The sequence below is a fragment of the Sminthopsis crassicaudata genome, chromosome 5, assembly GCF_048593235.1.
Source record: "Sminthopsis crassicaudata isolate SCR6 chromosome 5, ASM4859323v1, whole genome shotgun sequence".
NCBI classification, from domain to species: Eukaryota; Metazoa; Chordata; class Mammalia; order Dasyuromorphia; family Dasyuridae; genus Sminthopsis; species Sminthopsis crassicaudata.
In genome coordinates, this window is record NC_133621.1 from 54,745,242 (window position 1) to 54,767,446 (window position 22,205).

Here is a 22,205-nt window from a genome sequence, read left to right on the forward strand (position 1 = left end):
GTACCTCTCTTTCCATTTAGTCAATTTGCTTTTTTTTTTTTTTTTGTGCTGAGGTAATTAGGATTAAGTGACCAGGGTCACTCATCTAGGAAGTGTTAAGTGTCTGAGGCCAGATTTGAACTCAGGTCCTCCTGACTTCAGGACTGGTGCTCTAGTCACTGTGCCACCTAGCTACCCTCAATTCTGCTTTTTACAGAGTTTCTTTCTGTAATAAAATTTCCCATGTTTTTCAACTTGGCCAATATTTTTTGAGGAAGATCTTCTCTTTAGTGTATATTTTTGTGCCCCTTTTTATCATTTGCTTAATTCTGTCTTTTAAGTGATATTTTTTCCTCAGTATTTTTATGCCTCTTTCTACTTCATAATTTTTTTTTTGCATCACTCTCATTTCTTTTCCCATTTTTCCTGTACTGCTTTTATATGATGTTTAAATCCATCTTAAGATTTTCTGGGAAATTTTGTAGGATTTGTATCCAGTTAACTCCCCCCACTTTTGAGACATTGCTTGTAGTTATTTTGATAGCATTTTCTTCTTCTCAATTAATGTTTTAATTTAGTCTCTCATCTTTGTAGCTTTTTTGTTCACATTTTCCTCCTTCATTGGTTCATTTTACCGAATTTTTATACTTTTAATTTTTGAAAAATGTGGGTGCTCTAATTTGGAATTATGGCCAAAGGGCTATCAAACTATGCATACCCTTTGATCCAGCACTGTTTCTACTGGACTTATATCCCAAAGAGATCATAAAGGAGATAAAGGGTCCCACATGTGCAAAAGTGTTTATGAAAGTCCTTTTGTAATGGCAAGAAACTGGAAACTGAGTGGATGCCCATTGAAGAATGGCTGAATAAATTATGGTATATAAATGTTATGGAATATTATTGTTCTATTAGAAATAATTGGCAGGATTATTTCAGAGAGGCCTGGAGAGACTTACATGAACTGATGCTAAGTTAAATGAGCATAACAAAGAAATCAATATGCATGGCAACAAAATTACATGAGGATCAATTCTGATAGACATGGCTCTTTTCAAATATGAGATGATTCAGACCAGTTCCAATGATCTTGTAATGAAGAGAACCATTTATACCCAGAGAGAGGACTGTAACAACTGAGTATGGATCCCAACATAGTATTCTCACTTATTGTTTTCTAGCATTTTGTTTTCTTTGTTATTTTCCCCTTTTTTATCTGATTTTTCTTGTGCAGCAAGATAAGTGTATAAATATGTATATATATATTGTATTTAATTGTATTTTCCTAACATGTTTAACATATTGGATTATTTCCCATCTGGGGGATGTGGAAGAAAGGGATGGAAAAATTTGGAGCACAAGGTTTTGAAAGGATAAAAGTTGAAAATTTGCCCATGCCTTTGTTTTGAAAATAAAAAGCTGAAATAAATAAGTAATAAGAAAAATAAATCTATATTATTAAAAAAAAGTTGACCTCTCCTCCTCTGCTGGCAGTGGGAGAGTACTATCTTATTTTCAGAACTAGTTCTGATCTGTAAATTTTCAGTGTTCCAAGGTGATATGATCCAAGTAGTTATGTCACTAGTTTCGTAGACTATGCTCTATTTTATACCCAGGAAAGGCTTTTGCTTGCCTACAATTATAAGGCCTCTCAATTTGGTAATTAACCAGTTTCCTTGCTTTCCTGCAGCTACAAATGCTAGTGCTCTTTTCTGCCTTGGAACTGGTACCAGGGGTCCTGCTACTGCATTAGTGACCACAAGCATGCTTCTTGGCCATAGAACTTGGCAAAGTCCTGTGCTCTACTTTAGCAATAGGTGCTAGTGCTTTTTTGCTATTCAAAATAATATTTGGTTAATGTTTAAATTACAAAGAAGCTAACCTTTCATGTCTACAAGATAAAAGTAATTGTTAGTAAAAGAAACCAATTGCTATTGAGGAAATAAACTTGTTTTGAACTGGATTTTGCATTTCCTTTCTGATGTTAAAACCATGAACATGTCAATTATCTCCACTATGCATTTTTCTCAATGTAAAATGAGAATGTTGAGTTAAGCAACTGCCTGCATAAGCTACTATGGCACTATACTACTATAGTGTAATATTCTGCTTTCATAATAGATCTCTTGCCCACATATCTTATTACAAGAATATTTTGAGTATATCATTCCCTTACTAAACATTTTTAATAAATTTCCATTACCTATAAAATGCAGCCCAGCTTTTCAATCCTAACTTTTTATGGATTCAGCCCAAATGTTCCAAGTGTTTCTTCTTCTCTAACTTTCTTATACAAACTATTTACTCCTTACAAAGTAGTCCAGTTGAATATAGCATACATTTTTTATAACCTAGGGTATTACACAAACTTCTGTTCTTACTGTTATTGTATTGAATTATTTATTACAACTTGTTCTAGGGTTCTCAAAGAAGGGTCCCCAAGATGATATACAACTGATTTTCTTAGAGTCCAAGAACTAACTTTATTGCATGCTAGTAAGTGAATGCATGTGTGTGTGTGTGTGTGTGTGTGTGTGTGTGTGTGTGTGTTGGTATGTGCATGGTACATACACTCTTCCTCTTCCTAACTACTATAGTGCCTATTTCCCCATTAGTTTGTTTTTCCCCATTTATCCAAAGTCAGTCTCTAATATATCATTTACTAGCAAGAGCAATTACATCAAACAAATTCAAAATTAATCAAAACAACACAATGTGTCAATAAACCTCAGATACAATTTCTCTCTCATATTTGCAGGTGTTCTTATTCTTATTCTCTAAAAAAAAATTGGTAACATTTCTTTGCTAACTCCATTCTTTCTGGCATTTACCTTGCTGGGCAAATCCTTTCTTTTCTTCTCTCAAGCTGATAAAGTAGCACACGTTTTTTTGTTTTGTTTTGTTTTTTTTTTTAATTGACCTTTAAACATTAAAAATATTGTGCTTTCAATGACAAAGAGTTCCTTTAACCAGCAAATTGCAAAGCTTCTTAGTTTGACTCACTGGGAAAATTAAACAAGTTTAGTAAACACTTTACTCAATAAGAACCTGCTTTGTACAATCAGCTCTTGGATAGTAAAACTGTCTTTTGTAGCAAAATTAACTTCATAGAAATACATTCATAAATCCAGTCTTTCCCACTCTGTTTCTATTCTTCAAAGCAGAAAGAAGATGAATTAGGTAATCCCAAAAGATTTCCCTTCTCTCAAACTAGAGATGTCATAGGAGGACAGTAAGCTTAAACAAGAAGAATGGACCTCTTTTTCCCCCCAACTTATAATTAGTCAATAAAGTCTCTTTTCCCTTCAGCTGGTTCCAAAAAAGACAAAAAAATCAAAAAACAATACTTTTTTTGTCAGCTTACTTCCTTTAATTTAATTTAATTTTTTGTTTAAAGCTGTTTATTTTCAAAATAGATGTATAGATAATTTTCAATATTCACTTTGGCAAAACCTGGTGTTCCAAATTTTTCCCTCCTTTCTCACACCCTCCCACAGAAGACAAGTAATCCAATATATGAACATGTGTCATTTTTCTGTACATATTTCCACATTTATCATGGTACACAAGAAAATCAGATGAAAAAAGAATAACTTAGGCATAAAGAATGAGATAATAAATAGATTAGAGGAACAGAGAATAGTCTACCTCTCAGACCTGTGGAGGATGAAGGAATTTATGACCAGAGGAGAACTAGAGATCATTATTGATCACAAAATACAAGATTTTGATTACATCAAACTAAAAAGTTTCTGTATAAACAATACTAATGCAAACAAGATTAGAAGGGAAGTAACAAATTGGGAAAATATTTTTAAAGTTAAAGGTTCTGACAAAGGTCTCATTTCCAAAATATATAGAGAACTGACCCTAATTTATAAGAAATCAAACCATTCTCCAATTGATAAATGGTCAAAGGATATGAACAGACAATTCTCAGATGATGAAATTGAAACTATATCCACCCATATGAGAGAGTGTTCCAAATCACTACTGATCAGAGAAATGCAAATTAAGACAACTCTGAGATACCACTACACACATGTCAGATTGGCTAAAATGACAGGAACAAATAATGATGAATGTTGGAGGGGATGTGGGAAAACTGGGACACTAATACATTGTTGGTGGAGTTGTAAAGAATCCAGCCATTATGGAGAGCAATTTGGAACTATGCCCAAAAAGTTATCAAACTGTGCATACCCTTTGACCCAGCATTGCTGTTATTGGGCTTATATCCCAAAGAAATACTAAAGAGTGGAAAGGGACCTGTATGTGCCAAAATGTCTGTGGCAGCTCTTTTTGTAGTAGCCAGAAACTGGAAGATGAATGGATGTCCATCAATTGGAGAATGGTTGGGTAAATTATGGTATATGAAGGTTATGGAATATTATTGCTCTGTAAGAAATGAGCAGCAGGAGGAATACAGAGAGGCTTGGAGAGACTTACATCAACTGATGCTGAGTGAAATGAATAGAACCAGAAGATCTCTGTACACTTCAATGTTATATGAAGATGTATTCTCATGGAAGTGGATATCTTCAACATAAAGAAGATCCAACTCACTTCCAGCTGATCAATGATGGACAGAGGTAGCTACACCCAGAGAAGAAACACTGGGAGGGGAATGTAAATTGTTAGCACTACTGTCTATCTACCCAGGTTACTTATACCTTCAGAAGCTAATACTTAATGTGCAACAAGAAAATGGTATTTACACACATATATTGTATCTATGTTATATTGTAACATATGTAAAATGTATGGGATTGCTTGTCATCAAGGGGAGGGAGCAGAGGGAGGGGGGATAATTTGGAAAAATGAATACAAGGGATAATATTATAAAAAATTACTCATGCATATATACTGTGGAAAAAACTTCTAAATAAAATTTAAAAAAAGATATCATTGGGAAATTGGGAGTAGTTTTGGTGGAATGATATCATAAATTAGGTAGTACAAGTTTACTTATAGAGTGTGAGGACTTATATAAAGTAGAAGCACTTATTGTAGACAGTTTTTTTTCAAGGAGCATATCCACCAAAGACAGTTGAGATATCGGACAATAAAATCAATGATTTTTTTTTTTTTTTGAAGATAGGGAAGATGAGCTTTTTGGTAAAAAGCCAGTAAACAGGGAGAAATTCAAGATAAGTGATTGAGTGAGAGTGATAGAAAGGGCAATTTGTTGGAGAAAACCAATCAAATGTAATCACTTCTGTTGGTGGAGGTTTGGGCTATAATAAGGAGTGTGGTCACTCCTTTATGTGAGATAGGGATGAAGGAAGAGACAGTAGAAGATGGTATCGTAATCATATGTGTTGAGGAAGAGGGGGAAAGGGAGTTCATGACAAATAGCTTTATTTTCTTTTTTATTAAATATGAGGCAAAGTTTTCTTACAATCTGGCAGTGAGATCTATCTACAGTAAGTGTGAAAAAATGCAAGGGTTTGGAAGAGCACAAAAAGTCAAAAAATTCATGTTTGCTGATTTATTGATTTTATAAAGGATATGATTGCCTAATTTCACTTATAAACTACTATCATTTGCACATTTGATTCACTTTAAAAATTATCCATTTACTTCTGTAAAAAAGCCTGTATATTAGGTAAATGGCAATAACCTTGTTTTTATAAGGAAATAGTAGCAGCATAGATCAGTAGTTTTGGAAAGCACACTAGAAATAATCTAGTCTATTCCTTTGCTTGTATAGGTTAAACATAGACCTAGAAAGAAGGTAAAAACTTGAACAAGGTCAAAAAATGGTCATTGGCAAAGCTGGAATGAGAAACTCAATTTCTTGACTCATGTTTCAGTGCTTATTTTTACTTGACATAATATATATTCCATCTATCTAAATATGCCTGTCTTTGTTTATACATCTATCTATCTTTCTATCTAACCCTCCATTTTTCCTTCCTTCTATCTATTCATGAATCTATCTCAGTTCTTGTAGTTGTATGTACTTTTGGTACAAGAACAAGATCAGAACAAGATAGAATTAGAAAAAAAGTATATTATCTTTGTACACACACACACACACACACACACACACATATATATATATATATATCATATATATATCTATTTGAAATCTTCTGTCTGCCTACTCTATGGTTATTACCATTTTAAAGGCATCAGTTTTATATTTTACAATTTAAAAATTCTCTAGATGTTCATTATACAAATGTTACTTACCGCACAGGCCATCAATAAAACATTTGAATCTTTAATTGTGACTAAATAGGGAGTTTATTTTGGAAGAAGTTACTGGAGGAATGAGGGAACATAGAGAGTAGTTAAATGGTTTGAAAAATAAAAGGGAATTTTAAAAATATATCAGGGATGTGAGAAAAAATATTAATCAAAAAGATCGGAAATGAAGAAAAACTAAAGAAAATGAAAAAGGAAGACTTAAGTTGAGTATTAGGTAAGGAGAGATATCTTTGTGTAATTTGGCCCTAGGTACTAAAGAGTTAATCAGTAAATGATGTAGATAAAGGCCAAGTTCTTCATGTTGAGGGAAGAAATAAATATTCTCAAAATAGGATGTTCTAGAATTTGATAAATTCATGTCATTAAATGACTGGGCCTTGTTTTAATTTCTTTGACCTGTATTTTCAAAAAATCTTTCTTTTCCTTAATTGGACATATCCTTCTAAAATATTATGCTGGGTATAAAATCTACCTGGGGACTTTTATAAATGTATTCCAAATATTTGCCTTTTTAATTGAATTCCTTCAAAATCAACTTTTTAAAATGACAAGATATTTCCTAATATTGGTTTTCAGTCTGTATATTATAAATAAAATTATCTTCCATTCTATCTAAAAAAAAAATGAAAGACGGTTTCAATTCTCATTTCTACTTTTCATCATCTTAAGTACTTTGATTGACTTTTTAAATCTCCATTTTATTCTATTATCCAAGATTTCCCCTTCCTTTTCCCCTTCTTTATAAATCCTGCCATACTTCTATATATCTGGACTACTTATTTTGAATTCATAAATTTTCAGCATTATCTTTCTTATGGTAAAACAAGTGAAAATCTGAAACTAAGCTCAGCCATGGAAATGGAAGTATAAAATTGTTTGATAGAATGGCATTATTGCAACTCTCAGCTGGAAGTCCTTTTTTCATACCTAAAATGTAGAAACACATTCTCTTTCCCTGTTTCATACTTTTTAGATCACCTGGGAATAATACCTTCTTTGGGACTCAATACCCTCATCACTTTACCTTGTCTATGTAAGAAAAACCAGTGTCCTTTTGTGGCAGAGCAAACAGTAACTTTTGAAATCATTCACTTCATTTCAAACACTTGAAATTTTAGAATCCTTTAAGTTATTGCAATTTTTAAGCAATGCTTCCAAAATGAGATACATTATTCATATTCTTCTGCTTGACATGTCATTACCTTTCCACATTATAAATGATGAGGAGAAGCCTTTACTTGGGAAGCTGTGTCCTTGGATAATATCGGTGAGGGGATTTGAAAACAGCATTTTCTGATGAATGGCATAAAGGAAAAAAAAACTCAACAACATATACGTAATCATCTGATAAAAAAAAATTAGTGATATCAGGATTGAGCAAAAATGATGTGATATAGTAAAGATAAAACAGCATATGGGAAAAGTTGATACATTTCCTGAGCCATGATCATTAATGATGAGAGAGAGAGAGAGAAAGAGAGAGAGGGAGAGAGAGAGGGGAGGGGAGGAGAGAGATGGAGAAAAGGAGGGAACAAGGGAGGGAGAGGGAAGGAGGGAGGAAGGGAAAGAGAGGGGGGAGAAGGGGAAGAAAGAAGGGAATTGGAAAGAGTAAGGGAGGAAGGGAAGGAAGGAGGGAGGAAAGAAAAAAGGAGGGAGGGAAATAGGAAGAGAGGAAGGGAGGATGGGAGGGAGGGAAGGAGACAGAGAGAGAGAGAGAAAAAACAGAGAAACACAGACACAGAGAGAATAGACCATTTCCTAAGAACATAGAGAGTAAGCTTTTAGGATTAGTTCTCAAAGAACCTCCTAGGTGAGTTAAAGTTTATACTTGGTGCAGTAAAAGATGAACTTGTTTCACTGACGTTAGAATCAGTGGCTCTCTTCTCTGTCTCATAACCATTATATTCACTTCTAGCTGCGCTATTATAATTGTGTTTATTTACAAGTGACTACTTTTCTTTTCAGTCCAGTGTCCATCTTTTCTTACATGAAAAGAATGTATTTCAACCAAGAGAAATATAAACAAATGATATAACACTTGGGCTTCACTCTAAATTCAGGAGGGCAGCCAGAAAAAAAAAAAAAAAAAATATATATATATATATATATATATATATATATATATATATATATATATATATATATTTATTTATTTATATATTTAGTGATTTAAGCCACAGTCAACACTTGAGCCTAACAATTCTGAAAGATAAATAATTCAGCTTTGAACATAAGTAAAATAGATGACCACCTGTTCCATTTTCTTTGAAGAGCTACCTACTAGCTTATCTTCTTATGTGCTTGGCATTCCAATCATTACAGAGACAGCTATTTCTGGATTATACAGCACAGAAAAGGGAACTTCTCTTCCAGTTAATATTATATGTCTAGGAGCCAATGAGGAAAAATACATAATACAAATCTTATTAAAGTATAAGAGTGATAGGTTCTGATGAATGGCATAAAGGAAAAAAAAACTCAACAACATATACGTAATCATCTGATAAAAAAAAAAAATTAGTGACATCAGGAATTGAGCAAAAATGATGTGATATAGTGAAGATAAAACAGCATATGGGAAAAGTTGATACATTTCCTGAGCCATGATCATTAATGATGAGAGAGAGAGAGAGAAAGAGAGAGGCAGCATCAGATCAGTCAAGCCAGAGAGGAAGGTCAGTGAACGTTTAGAATGAATGCCAGGCTAGTGAAGTAAAGGTAACTGTTTTAATGTTTTAATAATGGCAACTTGTTGCCAAATAGGAAGTGGGGGGGGTTAAAGCAGACAAAATTACATGGTAGTATGTTGTTTTCAAATAAACCCTTTAAGTCACAGAAGATACCATTAATCCTTTTGTCTGCTTTTAAGGGGAAAGTAAAATAATAATGACTAGAATTTAAAAGTATTTTAATGTTTTATAAAGTACTTTATATATGCTAACTGATAGTGCTAGTTCATCCTTTATCTGTAGAGCATGAAAAGTTATCCTTCATTAGTCCTGAAAGCTGAGAAAATTTTTCATATGGGAGAGGAAACAAAAGTGGTAACAGAAGGCTTTCCCTTTCTCAATAAATTCTGAAACTAGTACTCATTAAGACCTACTCTGTGTTAATCACTTTTTAGATAAGGGATATACAGAAACAAAAAAGCAAATTTTTCCTGTCCTTAAGGAGTCTACATTCTATGAGGGGATATACATGTAAGTATGTAAATATATGGGATGTTCAGGAGGACTAGCAGCTTTGTTGAGGGCTTGTTGAGCCTTTTAAGAGCTGCTTATCTACCTTCCTTCAGTGTTCACCTTCGCTCAACTTCCATTTATACCTCCAAGAAACTTCAGCATAGACAGCAGCCACAGTCTGTAAATCATCTCAGCTGATGGGGCTAAACCAAGTTTAGGGTAACCAACTGGCTTTAACTTCAACAATGACGGAGGGGAATATTTTTTCCCTACTATGTGAAGACTTCTGGCTGAATGGATAGATAAGAACACTTTTTTTTTTTAATTTCCCCAATGGCCATGAAGGTGACTGAAGCAAGTACTCGATCAGATATCAGAGATTCAAAGGTCATCCACTAAAACATCTTGATGTTTTTCCTACTGCAGAACCTTGATGAATCAGGAAGAAAGAATGGAAAGGAGAAATTTGTGTAACCCTGCCTCCAAGTCTAAAATCACCCATTACATGATGATGTAATTAGTCCTCTTTGAAAACAAAAGATTACCAACACCAACAACAATAACAACATGTCAATATAAATTTGTCCAAACCTGGAGCAAATCTCATCATCTTACTTCTGTGAGTTAGCTTGTCCCTAAGAATTTCTCAAAATTGTTCATCTGTGACCAAGACAGTTAAAGAATTAAGGCCATGGTGGATGATTTTTCCAAAGAATTTCAGGACCTGAAACGAAGTTTCTAAGTCGTCATTGGTTTGTATATGATTTAAATTACCACTTTTTAACCTCAAACAGTGCTGTTTAATTTTCTAGTTCTCCTTTTGATCAAATTTGCATACATATAACACATATTTGTAAATTATTTAATATAAAGATGTGCCCAATTTTCCTTTAAAAGGAAATCACATCTTCTAAATAATTCATTATGCCTTCAGATATTTTTGAACATGTGGAGAACACAGCAATGAATTTGTTCACAAACTTAAATAAGAACTCAAAGAAATATTTTTAAAAGCATTGTAACACATTGGCTATATTATTTCTTTGAAAAACATTTATTCTTTTTTAAATGATCAGAAGTATATTGACATCCTCTTTGGATGATTTTATTTTCACTAATGCCCATAATTAAAAAAAAACATTAATGTATTTTTAAACATCATTTGTTTTACTTTCATCTATTTACAGAAGAAGAAAGTTAATTTTAGAGAGGTAAACTAACTTGCCCAAGGTTATAGGGCATAGAAATGTCAAAGTCAGGAAGAAAATTCAGAATTTTTTGACTTTCAGACAACACATCTCTTTTAACTGATATGTGGATTATTTCAATTAATACTTTGTTTTCTCTGCTCAGAAGTTCTGGGTAGTTTTTTTTTTTTTTTCTTCCATCTTGATGCATTTTGATGTTCTTTTGGGAGATCTATAATAAATAATTTGTATCTAAATATTTTCCCTAAAAGATGAATATATTTTGCCATAACAACATTTTTTTCTTTTAACATTATCATTTTTTTGCTCTCTTCTTCCGGATTTTCCTTTACTTCTGTGTATTTGAATTACAAATCATTTATCTATTTGGTAAGTTTCTATACCCCATGGATTCAAATAATTTTGATTTTACCAATACTTTGTGTTTCATTGGCTACAAATTATTCTTTATATCTTTTTTCCAGAGTGATCCCATGGTCTTTTAGGAATGTAAAGGTCCTTTACTAATCATGGATTCATTTTCCTTTGTCTTGTGATATTTACTCATATATATTTGGATTCATCATTTAGAGGTAATAACCCCTTCTATTGTCAATTTCTTCCCTATTCACTTGTTTGTACTAAAGGTTTTTATGGAGTTTTTTTTTTTCCTTCCTGAGATCTGCGGCAATTTCAGTTTCATATTACCCATTAGTTCACTTTCTCACTCCTCCTTTAATGGAGAATCTCACAATACTACAATTCAAAGTTGTTTCAATATCCTCCTACACTAGGCCATTATTATCACTGTTTTAGTTTCTTCTCAGGAATTTTTGATGAATAGGAACCCACTGAATGACATATCCCCTGTTTTCAGACCCAATGGACCTCCAAGCAAAGCTAGAATACTACTCCAGTTCCCCTTGTTCAGTAGCTCTCTCTTTGGGTACTACTGAAGCACAAAATATTTATAAGCTGTTTTCCTAGCCACAAAAATCTTCTGGCTTTTGACTTTACATAGAAGGAGAAGGAAAGAGAGGCAGTTACGTTCTATAGCAATTTGGTTTGCAAGAATCAATTTATGCATTTCTGCGCAAAGGTTAGGGTTTGTATGTGTGGATGTATTGAGTGATTAGGTTTGACTTTAGAGATTAGCCTTCTATAATATTTATTACTTTATCAGTTTTTTTTCTCCTTCATGCTCTATATATTTTAAACCATAGAGATACTTGAAATTGTTTTATTTCATACCATAACTCTGATTCTGAAAAAAAAATTGAGAAACATTGTGGTTTGGGGAAAGTATATAGTTCTTTACCTTGGTGGTCATGTATTCTGCATTCTCTTCCATTATCATGCAATGACTGGCAGGAATTGAGCCTACCTCTCCAGTCTTATTTAGTATTCCCAATATTCACCCACTTTCACTAAGATGAATCACCTTACTCAGATTTTCCTTAAAATTATACTAAAACAAGATTTGTTCATAATAGTTCACATAGTTAATAAATACATACAAACATACACACACATATAGATAGATAGATAGATATAGATATAGATATAGATGTAGATATAGATATATTATACTCAAAGACTCAAAAGTCATCAGAAGTACTCTTTCATAATCTGAGAAAAGTACTGCCAATAGGTACATTTTCCCTAAACCTTACTTATAGTTCTGTTAGCACTTATAGTGAAGAAAAATCCTTATTAATTAGCACACAACCTTAAAATAGGCTTCTCCCAGTTATGTACAAAGACACCCTTAGTCCAATACCTTCAGATTCACATGTCTTGCTGGTCAGTTTATTATTTTTTTTCAGTTTGATGGCAATAGCATGTTTCTCCTTCAGATTATTCATTTTCATGTACCATTCACTCATTAAATGTTCTCATCTTTCAAGTGACAAAAACAGATTATATGACCATTTCCAATAATGGATTGAAACAGATTCACCCCTGGTTTTTATTCCCCAAGATTTGCTGTTGTTAAATTGTTAGGTTTTTTTCCCTTTTTATGTGGCATTCTGTGTCCCAAATCCCTGTTCTCTGTCAAGATGGACAGATATTCCCATTACTCTCAATGTATGTTTCTTGAAAAAAGATTAGCAATGTGTTTTTGGGGGGGTTTGTTTTTCTATAGAAAAATGGTTTGTTGTCATTGCTCAAGTTCTAAGCCAAAACCAATCCTTCCTGAAAATTCTTACATAGTGCTTTAGGGAGAAAACATGCAGCAGCTCATATTTGGGAAATTCACAGTTCCAATGCTCTGCAATACTTTGTCACACAGATTCATGAGTCTAGAGGTGAATAAGAGTTCAGAAACCAATTAGTCTAATCATCTTTTTGTAAATAATATTTATTTTTTCAATTACATGAATAGATATTTTTCAACATTGATTTTTATAAGATTTTGACTTCCAAATTGTTCCCCTCTCCAAGAAAACAATCTGTTATAGGCTACTCATGTGCATTCATGTAAAAATATTTCCACATTAGTTTTATTATAAAAGAAGAAACAGAATAGAAGGGAAAAGGCTCCCCAAACAAAAATGAAAATAGCCAAATAAATAAAATGTCAAAATAGTATGTTTCAACAGCATTTAAAGTCCATAATTATTTTTCTGGATGTGCATAACATTTTCTATCATGAGTCTTTTGGAATTGTCTTGCATCATTGCTTTGCCAAAAAGAACTAAGTCAATCATATTGATTTTTGTATAAGGTTGCTGTTACTATGTACAATGTTTTCCTAGTTCTGCATACTTCACATAAAATTAGTTTGTGTAAGACTTTCCAGTTTTTATGAAATACAATTGCTCATCATTTCTTATACCACATTGTATTCCATAACATTCATATACTACAACTTGTTTAGCCATTCTCTGATTTATGAACATCCCTTCAGTGTCCAATTCTTTGCCACAAAAAGCTGCTATAAATAGTTTTATACATGTAGGATATTTTAATGATATCTTCAGGCTACAGACCTAATAGCAGTATTGTTAGATCAAAGGGTTTGCAAAGTTTGGTCATTCCAAATTGTTTTCCACAATAATTGGATCAGGACACAACTTCACCAACAATGCAGTAGTGACACAATTTTTGTGTCACTCCAACATTTATCACTTTCCTTTACTATCATATTAACCAATCTGATATGTGTGAAGTGGTATCTCAGAGTTATTTTAATTTGCATTTCTCTAATCAATAGTGATTTGGAGCATTTTATATGATTATAGATAGCATTTATTTATTCATCTGAAAACTGTCTGTTAAAATCCTTTTATCATTTATCAATTTATATTGCTCATATTAACAGAAAAAGAAATAAAATTCTTAAATAAACCCATTTTATAGAAAGAAATTGAAGAAGTCATCAATGAACTCCATAAGAAAAAAAGCTCCAGGGCCAGATGAATTACAAGTGAATTCCAATAACATAAAAAGTATTTGAAACAATACCAAATTCCATTTATGACACAAATATGGTGCTGATACATAAATCAACAAGAGCCAAAACAAAGAAAATTACAGATCAATTTGGTTAATGAATGCTGATGTAAAAATTTAATAAAATAGTAGCAAAGAAATTACTGCAATTTATCATGAAGGTATCACTTGTACATATATCAAAAAGATATATCTAGGTGAGTTTTATAGTAGGAAGCTAGGACAGGTTCAATAGTAGGAAAGCTATCACTATAATTGACAATAAGAAAACCTAAGACCAACCATATAATTATCTCAATAGATGCCGAAAAAAACTTTTGACAAAATGCAGCACCCATTCTTATTAAAACACTAGTGAATATAAGACTACATAGAATTTTCTTAAAAGGATGAATAGTATCTATATAAAACTATAAGCAAACATTGTTTATAGTGGGAAGAAGCTAAAAGCCTTCCCAGTACAATCCGTGGTGAAACAAGAATGCTCATTATTACCGCTATTATCCAATATTATACTAGAAATGTTACTAAAATAATAAAAGAAGAAAAATCAATTAAAGGAATTAGAATAGGAAACGAGGAAATAAAACTAACATTCTTTACAGATGATAACATGGTATGCATAGAGAGTGCTAGAGACTCAACTAAAAATTTACTTGAAATAATTAACAACTTCCGCAAAGTTGCAGGATATAAAAATTTCACATAAATTATTACCATTTCTGTATATTACCAAGAAAGCCCATAAGCAAGAGATAGAAAGAGAAATAAAATACTTTGGAATCTCCTTGACAAAACAACCTCAGGAAATATATAAACAATTACAAAAAGTTTTCACTTAAATAAAGTCAGATATAACTGGAAAAATATCAATTGCTTATGTACAGGTTAAGCTAATATAAATAAAATGACAATAAGAAAGACTTGGACCTAAGAAGGATGATGTTATACATCTTCAGGGAAATAGAGGACAAGCAATCTTACATAGATTTTTTTGAATATATATGTATATATGTGTGTAAACATGTATGTACCTATGCATGGACATATGTATACACATAAATATATTCAGGCTTAACTGTTGTCTGCTTGAAGAAGGTAAGGAAAAGGAAATTGGCAAAAAACAAAGTAATAAGTGAATAGCAGACAACAAAAGAATACCTATAAGGAAGCAAAAGAAGTGGAGGGTCTGAATACAATGTGCTTTATTATTATGAAGGCTTTCTTGAAATGGAAATCTATTGTTACATATTGAAAATCCTCTCATGTTCTAATATGCACATGATAATATTTTCCCCCTATTTTATATTTATTTTAAACAAATAAATACATTAAAAAAGAATGAAAAGATAAAGCAATACTTGAGTTTGATATTAAAAGATGGGTGGAAATAAATTAGGTGAAGAAAGAGCATTCTAGATCGAGAACTGGTTAAACAAAAGGAAGGATACAGTACACAGTGGGATCTGGGGGCTATCTTGTTTGGGAAAGCATGGACTGACTGTTCCATGTACTGTTCCAGTACTACACTGCAAAGTAACAAGATATTGTTGGAAAGATATGGTAGCTTAAGGTTATGAAAGATCTTGTGGGTCAAAAAAATCAATGATCACATAAATTTTAATAATTCCTCTGGGCTGCAAATTGTATTGGGGGACAAAAGTATGTCAATTTTGTGTTAGAAAACTACTTGAAACTGTAAAAAAGATACACTCATCTGTAATAAAGATGGTTATTTTAGTAATATGGATAAATGCATTTTTAGAGAAGATAAGAAGTTAGAGAATTGAAGGAAGAAGATCTGTGTAGTAAATATTGTAATGCTCATGCTGAGTATTAATGAAAAACACCTTCAGGCTAGAGGCAGTAGAAAAAAATGCAGAAGATATAACAAAGAGGGAATTGACAAAATTTAGTGAATCATTTGATTTGATAAACAATGGAGAGGAAAGAATCCTAAGTTATTCTAAAGTTATGTCTATGACAAACTGGGTAACAGAGTGAATTTAAAACAAGGAACGGATTCAGGGGAGTACTATTTTTTAAGACTTTGGAATTTGTAGTGCTGCCTATGCAGGGAGTCAGAGATACAGATTTATAATTCCAAAGAGGATACCTGGGAATCAGGAACCATAGCAATGATATACATATTCAATATTTATCACCTGTATATTGAAAATTCTTCAATGCTTCTATATTCTCTTGGATGTTGATCCTTCTTCCAGTGACACATACTCCAGTCCCTCATTTCCTTATCCTAATCTTTCCATTGATTTTCCATATAGGATTAATTCAACATGATTTAGGTCTTCTGTTTCTTTTGCTATCTCACGGCACTATTTTAACACAGGATTTTTGCATATTGTGTATTTGAATAGTTCCCCTTCTTTTCTAGCAATATATGTTAGGATATCATTTTTAACCATCCCTCTCCCACAAATCATTACTGTTCTTATGGTGCTTAATCCCTGACACATAATTCCTTTGCCTTCCATTACATCTGCAATTATAATTTAATACTAATCATGCTGTCCCAGTGATTCATAGTCATGTATGAAAAATGTTTGTGTTAATTTGTGTAATAAACTGATATTTGGGGGTGGAGTCTGAAAATCATCTTTTAAAAAACCTCTTAAAATAACATTTCAAATAAAAACCTAAAAGGCCAGCTAACAAAATTACAAAATGGTACATTCTTCCAGCTCAAGACAATTTAGGAGATCAAAAAGAGAAATCTATGGCATGAAGATAGAGAGTGCATGAAATAGAAATAGTGGAACTAGGTGGTAATGACAGAAGTAATAACAGCTTTGGTACCTCTCAAATCTCAGGTGATATGGGAATCTGGTAACAAGTCAGAAAAAGATTAAAAGAGAAGGGCAGCTAGGTATTGCAGTGGATAGAAAACCAGCCCTGAAGTCAGGAGGATCTGACTTCAAATTTGACTCAGACAAGTAACACTTCCTAGCTGAATGAGTCCCTGGGCAAGTAACTTAACCCCAATTGCCTCAAGAAAAAAAAAGGTTCAAAAAGGCCCTCCCCCAATGCTGGCAGTAGATGTAAAATCAGATGCTATTTAGGAATTCCATTGCCTCTACCTACTTCAGGTTCATAATTTAAAAGCAGAAAGGAGCACTCTCAAACAGGTGCAAGAAATGTTGAGTGGCAGTATCATTTTTAATTATGATCCTGTGGAGCAGTATTACTGCTAATGATGAACCCTTCCTAGGTAAGCCTCAGAATGTAGCAGGGAGAGTAGCTATAAAAACTTTTGATACTGTACCACCTTGGAGGTACAAAAACCTTCTAAACATCTAAAACTAACTCTTAAAATGTGAATGTTAAAAAAGCTTGAAGACTGAAACAATGCTGTTCCCTACCCACACTGGGAAGAAAACTCAACTTTAGCATTAAGTTAAAAATCAAGAAATAGGATGAAGAAAAGAAAAGAAAAGAAAAAAAAAACACTTGAACAAAGACTTGTCACAGGTAACAGGGAAGATCAAGACACAAATTGAGAAGATGAAAATGAAATCAAAACAGCTACAAGCAAAGCATCACAGGAAAAAAGATGAAATCAAATGCAAACCGTATAAGAATTTCTAGAAGAGCTAAAATAATTTTCAAAATCAAATAGCAATTGTAGAGTAACAATTGGATAAAGTAATGAAAGCAAAGGAAGAAAATTAGGGAAAGACAATAAGCTTGATAACTAAAAGAGACAAAAATATTGAAGCTAAAACCAGAATTGTCATAAATTCTCTAATTAAAATAATTGGACAAAATTAGAATTGGACAAGAAGAAGCTAATGACTGCTTGAGACATTATGAAATAATCAAAAAAGTCAAAAGAATATAAAAATAGAAGAAAATGTGAAATATATCTTTGACAAAACAAGCGATTCAGAAAATAGAACAAGGAAAGACAACTTAAGAATTACTTGACTAGAAATGAGCAGGACCAGGAGGTCATTATATACTTAAACAACAATACTGTATGATAATCAATTCTGATGGACGAGGCCCTCTCCAACAACGAGATGAACCAAATCAGTTCCAAGAGAGCAGTAATGAACTGAATCAGTTACAGCCAACAAAAAGACTCTGGGAGTTGACTATGAACTACTACATAGAATTCCCAATCCCTATATTTTTGTCTGCCTACATTTTTTATTTCCTTCACAGGCTAATTGTACACTGTTTCAAAGTCCAATTCTTTTTTTTTTTACAGCAAAATAACTGTTTGGACATGTATACATATATTGTATTTAGCTTATACTTTAACATATTTAACATGTATTGGTCAACCTGCCATCTGGGGGAAGGCGTGGTGGGAAAGAGGGGGAAAGTTGAAACAAAAGGTTTTGCAGTTGTCAATGCTGGAAAATTACCTATACAAACATTTTTGTAAAAATTAATTAATTAATTAATTAATTAAAAATAATTATTTGACTACCTAAAATCTATAATTTAAGAAAGAGCCTATGCATTGAATTTGAAAAAATTCTCAGTGGAAATTTACTTGATATTCTAGAAATTTAAAAGATCCACTAATCCTGAAAGAGATCCTCAAAATCAAAGATCCCTAGGATATTATATCAAATTTCAGAGTTTCCAGATCAATTAAAAAAAAAATTTAAAGTAAAGGAAAACAAACCATCAAAACATAATAGAATCACAGTCCTAATCATTAAACAAAGATTTAGCAGTTATCACATTTCAAGGAGTGGAAAGTTTAGAATACATTTCATAAGGAAAAGAGCTGGCACAAGGAACACTTAATCAGTGAAACCAAATATAATTTTTTTCAAGGGAAAAGAGATATTTCAGGAAATAGAGGACTTTATCATTTTTCTCTTTTTAAAAATGTTTATTGTTTTAATGTACATTCATTTTTAAATACACATTTTTTAATGAATAACTTTGGGAGAGAAAAATCAGAAAAAAGGGAAAGACCATGAGAGAAAAAAAATAATAGAAGAAAAAAAGTGAACATAGCATGTGTTGATTAATATTCAGTCTCCATAATTTTCTGTCTGGCTGCATAGGAACATCTTTTCACCAAAAGCAGTAGTAGGATTTGGCAGCCCCCTCCCTGGGTGTCTGAGTAGGCTTTCAAGAATTTCATTGCCCTGAAAATTGTTTGCTTACCCAGCCTGGTCTGATTACCATGGCAGATAAGCATACCACTCTGATGTCAAGAAATTTAAAAAGGCACAAAAACTTATGAAACATCGATTGTGTTCACCGTTGGTATATGGAATGTGTCCACAGTTATAGACAATACAAAAATCCCATAGACTTGAAAAAAAAGTGTTGTTGCAAGAAACCTCAACAGGTATCATATCCAAATAGCAGTCCTGAGTGAAACAAGGCTGGCAAATGAAGACCAGCTTACTCTAGTAGGAGCTGGATATACGTTTTTCTGGAGTGGCTGTAGTGAAAGGGAGAAACATGAAGCTGGTGTAGGTTTTGCAATCAAAACTAATCTAGTAATCAAGCTTGCTTGACTTCTGAAAGGAGTGAATGACAGTGCTCATGACTATGCAATTGCCTCAGTCAGGAAAATACCATCATCAGTACCTGTGTTCCTGCCATGACAAACCCTCATGAGATAAAAAAAAACAAAACAAAACAAAACAAAAACAAAAAAAAAAAACAACTTTATGAAGACTTAGAGACCCTTATCATCAATATTCCAAAAGAGAACAAGCTTATAATTTTGGGTAACTTTGATGCTAGAGTAGGCTCGGATTACCAAAGAGGGCAAGGAGTCCTTGAGAGAAATGGAATTGGAAACAGCATCAGCAATGATCATTTACTAATGAAGACATGCATCATATCATCACCAACACTGTATACCATTTACCTAAAGGCAGCAAAACTTCTTGGATGCATCCTCCCAGCAAACATTGCTATTTGATTGCCTATGTGACTATAAGGAGAAGAGACAGACAGGATCAAGAGTGACCAAAGCAATATGTGTGCAGAGCACTAGATTGATAGAAGACATCCTTTCTAAACCTAATGTTTGCATTCAACAAAAGTGGTTGCCCCAAGGCAAAAAGACTACCAGAAGAATTAATGTAAGCAGATTAGAGTGCTTCTCTTAGAGGGAACAGTTTGTTGTCAACATGGAGCTTAAGCTAAGCCAACACACAGTTGGCAATAATGGAGCAGAAGAAGAATGAGCAGTTTTCAGAGATTTGGTGTATAACATTGTATTTTCTCATCTTGATCAGAACTGTTGCAAACATCAAGACTTGTTTGGTGAAAATGGACAAATCCAGTAGTTGCTAAATGAAAAATGACAACTCTACAGGGTGTATCTCTAAGAAGGTAGCATTCAATCCATCAAAAGTAATGTACAATCAAAATTTACGAGATGCAGAATTCTTGGCTCAGTAAAAAGGCAGATAAAATTCAGTTGAATGTTGATAGTAACAATCCAAAGCATGTTTTCATGATGCACTGAAGGCTGTTTATGAGCCAAAACCTATGGTGCACATGATCATAAAGAGATGTGTTGAACAGACCATTATCAGTGCTGAAGCTATCAACCATTACCTCAGGTTGAAATCAGACATTCCCTAGCTAAAGTTCTAACTGAAGAAGAGACTTTGAAAACTATAGTCTACCTTAGTGTGGTACTAGATGATGATTTTATTGCAGCTAAATTTACAAAGTGGTAAGTATCCATTTCTCATATAAAAACTCACTAAAATTTTCCAGATTATAGGACAAAAGGAGATTACTCCCATGGAGCCCAAGGATACCTCCATTGTCCATCTTCACAAAGATAAAAGAAATAGATTGTTCAGTGACAGGTATGTGGATGTCTCTCTCCTAGGTTTTGTTGGCAAGATGCTTGCCAAAGTCTCCCTTAAATGGCTGACTCCACAAGTGGAAAAAGATCATTTACCTGAGAGTCAGTGTGGCTTCAGAAAGGGCCAAGGACCAGTTGACATAGTTTTTATTGCCAAACAACTCCAGGAAAAATTCCAGGAGCAGAACAGAAGTCTGTGTAAAACATTTGTAGATCTGACTAAGGCCTTTGATACTGTCAGTCATGAGGGCTTATGGAAAATTATGTCAAAATTTGGCTGTCCAGAAAAACGTATTAGCATAGTACAGCACTTTCATGATGAATCTTCGCCTGGATTCTGGACAATGTACAATACTCTCCAGCTTTTTCAGTTATCAGTGGAATGAAACAAGGCTGTGTACTTTCTACCATACTTTTTTACCATAATGTTTTCAGTCATGTTTCAAATAGTTTCAATGAAAACAAACATGGACTCAAAGTCAGCCACCGCACTGAAGGTAAATTCATCAACTTGAAAAGGCTACAAGCCAAAACTAAAGTGGAGGGAGTGCTGGTGCATGCTTTTTTTGTTTTCAGATAACTGTACACTCAATGAAGCCTTTGAAGATGATATGCAAAAAGCACAAATCAATTCTCTGCTGCCTGTGCTAATTTTGGCCTATTAACGCCCAAAAAATACAGGTCCTCCATCAACCAGTACTGTCATTCATATGTGGAACCATCAGTTACAGCGAATGGTGAAGTTTTGGATGCTGTGGATAAGTTCTCTTACCTTGGCAGTATATTTTCTAGGGATGTCCACATTGATAATGAGGTTGACACACATTGCCAGAGCTAGCTCAGTGTTTGGGAGGCTCTGAAGGAAAGTATGGGAGAAGAGAGGTATTAGACAACTACCAGACTGAAGATCTACAGAGCCATTGTAATGATTGCCTGTGAATCTTGGAGAGTATACCAGTGCTGTGTCAGGAAATTGAATCACTTCCATTTAAATTATCTTAGGAATATATTGAAGATCACCGGGCAGCATAAAATAGCAGACACTGAGGTCCTTTTTTTAAACTAAACTGTAAAACATTCCAACTCTCCTGCAGAGAGCACAACTCCATTGGACTGGCCACATTGGCTGAATGCCAAATGTAGTCTTGCCAAAAAGGTTTTTTTTTGGAAAAACTACCACATGGCAAGTGTTCACAAGATGGTTAGAAAAAGTGATATAAGGAAATTCTTAAGATAATTCTTAAGAACTTTAGCATTGATTGTATGACATGGAAGATGCTGATACAGGACCATGCAGCTTGGTGCTCATCAGAGAAGGTGCTATGTTCTATATGCAACATAAAATTGAATTATCTCAGA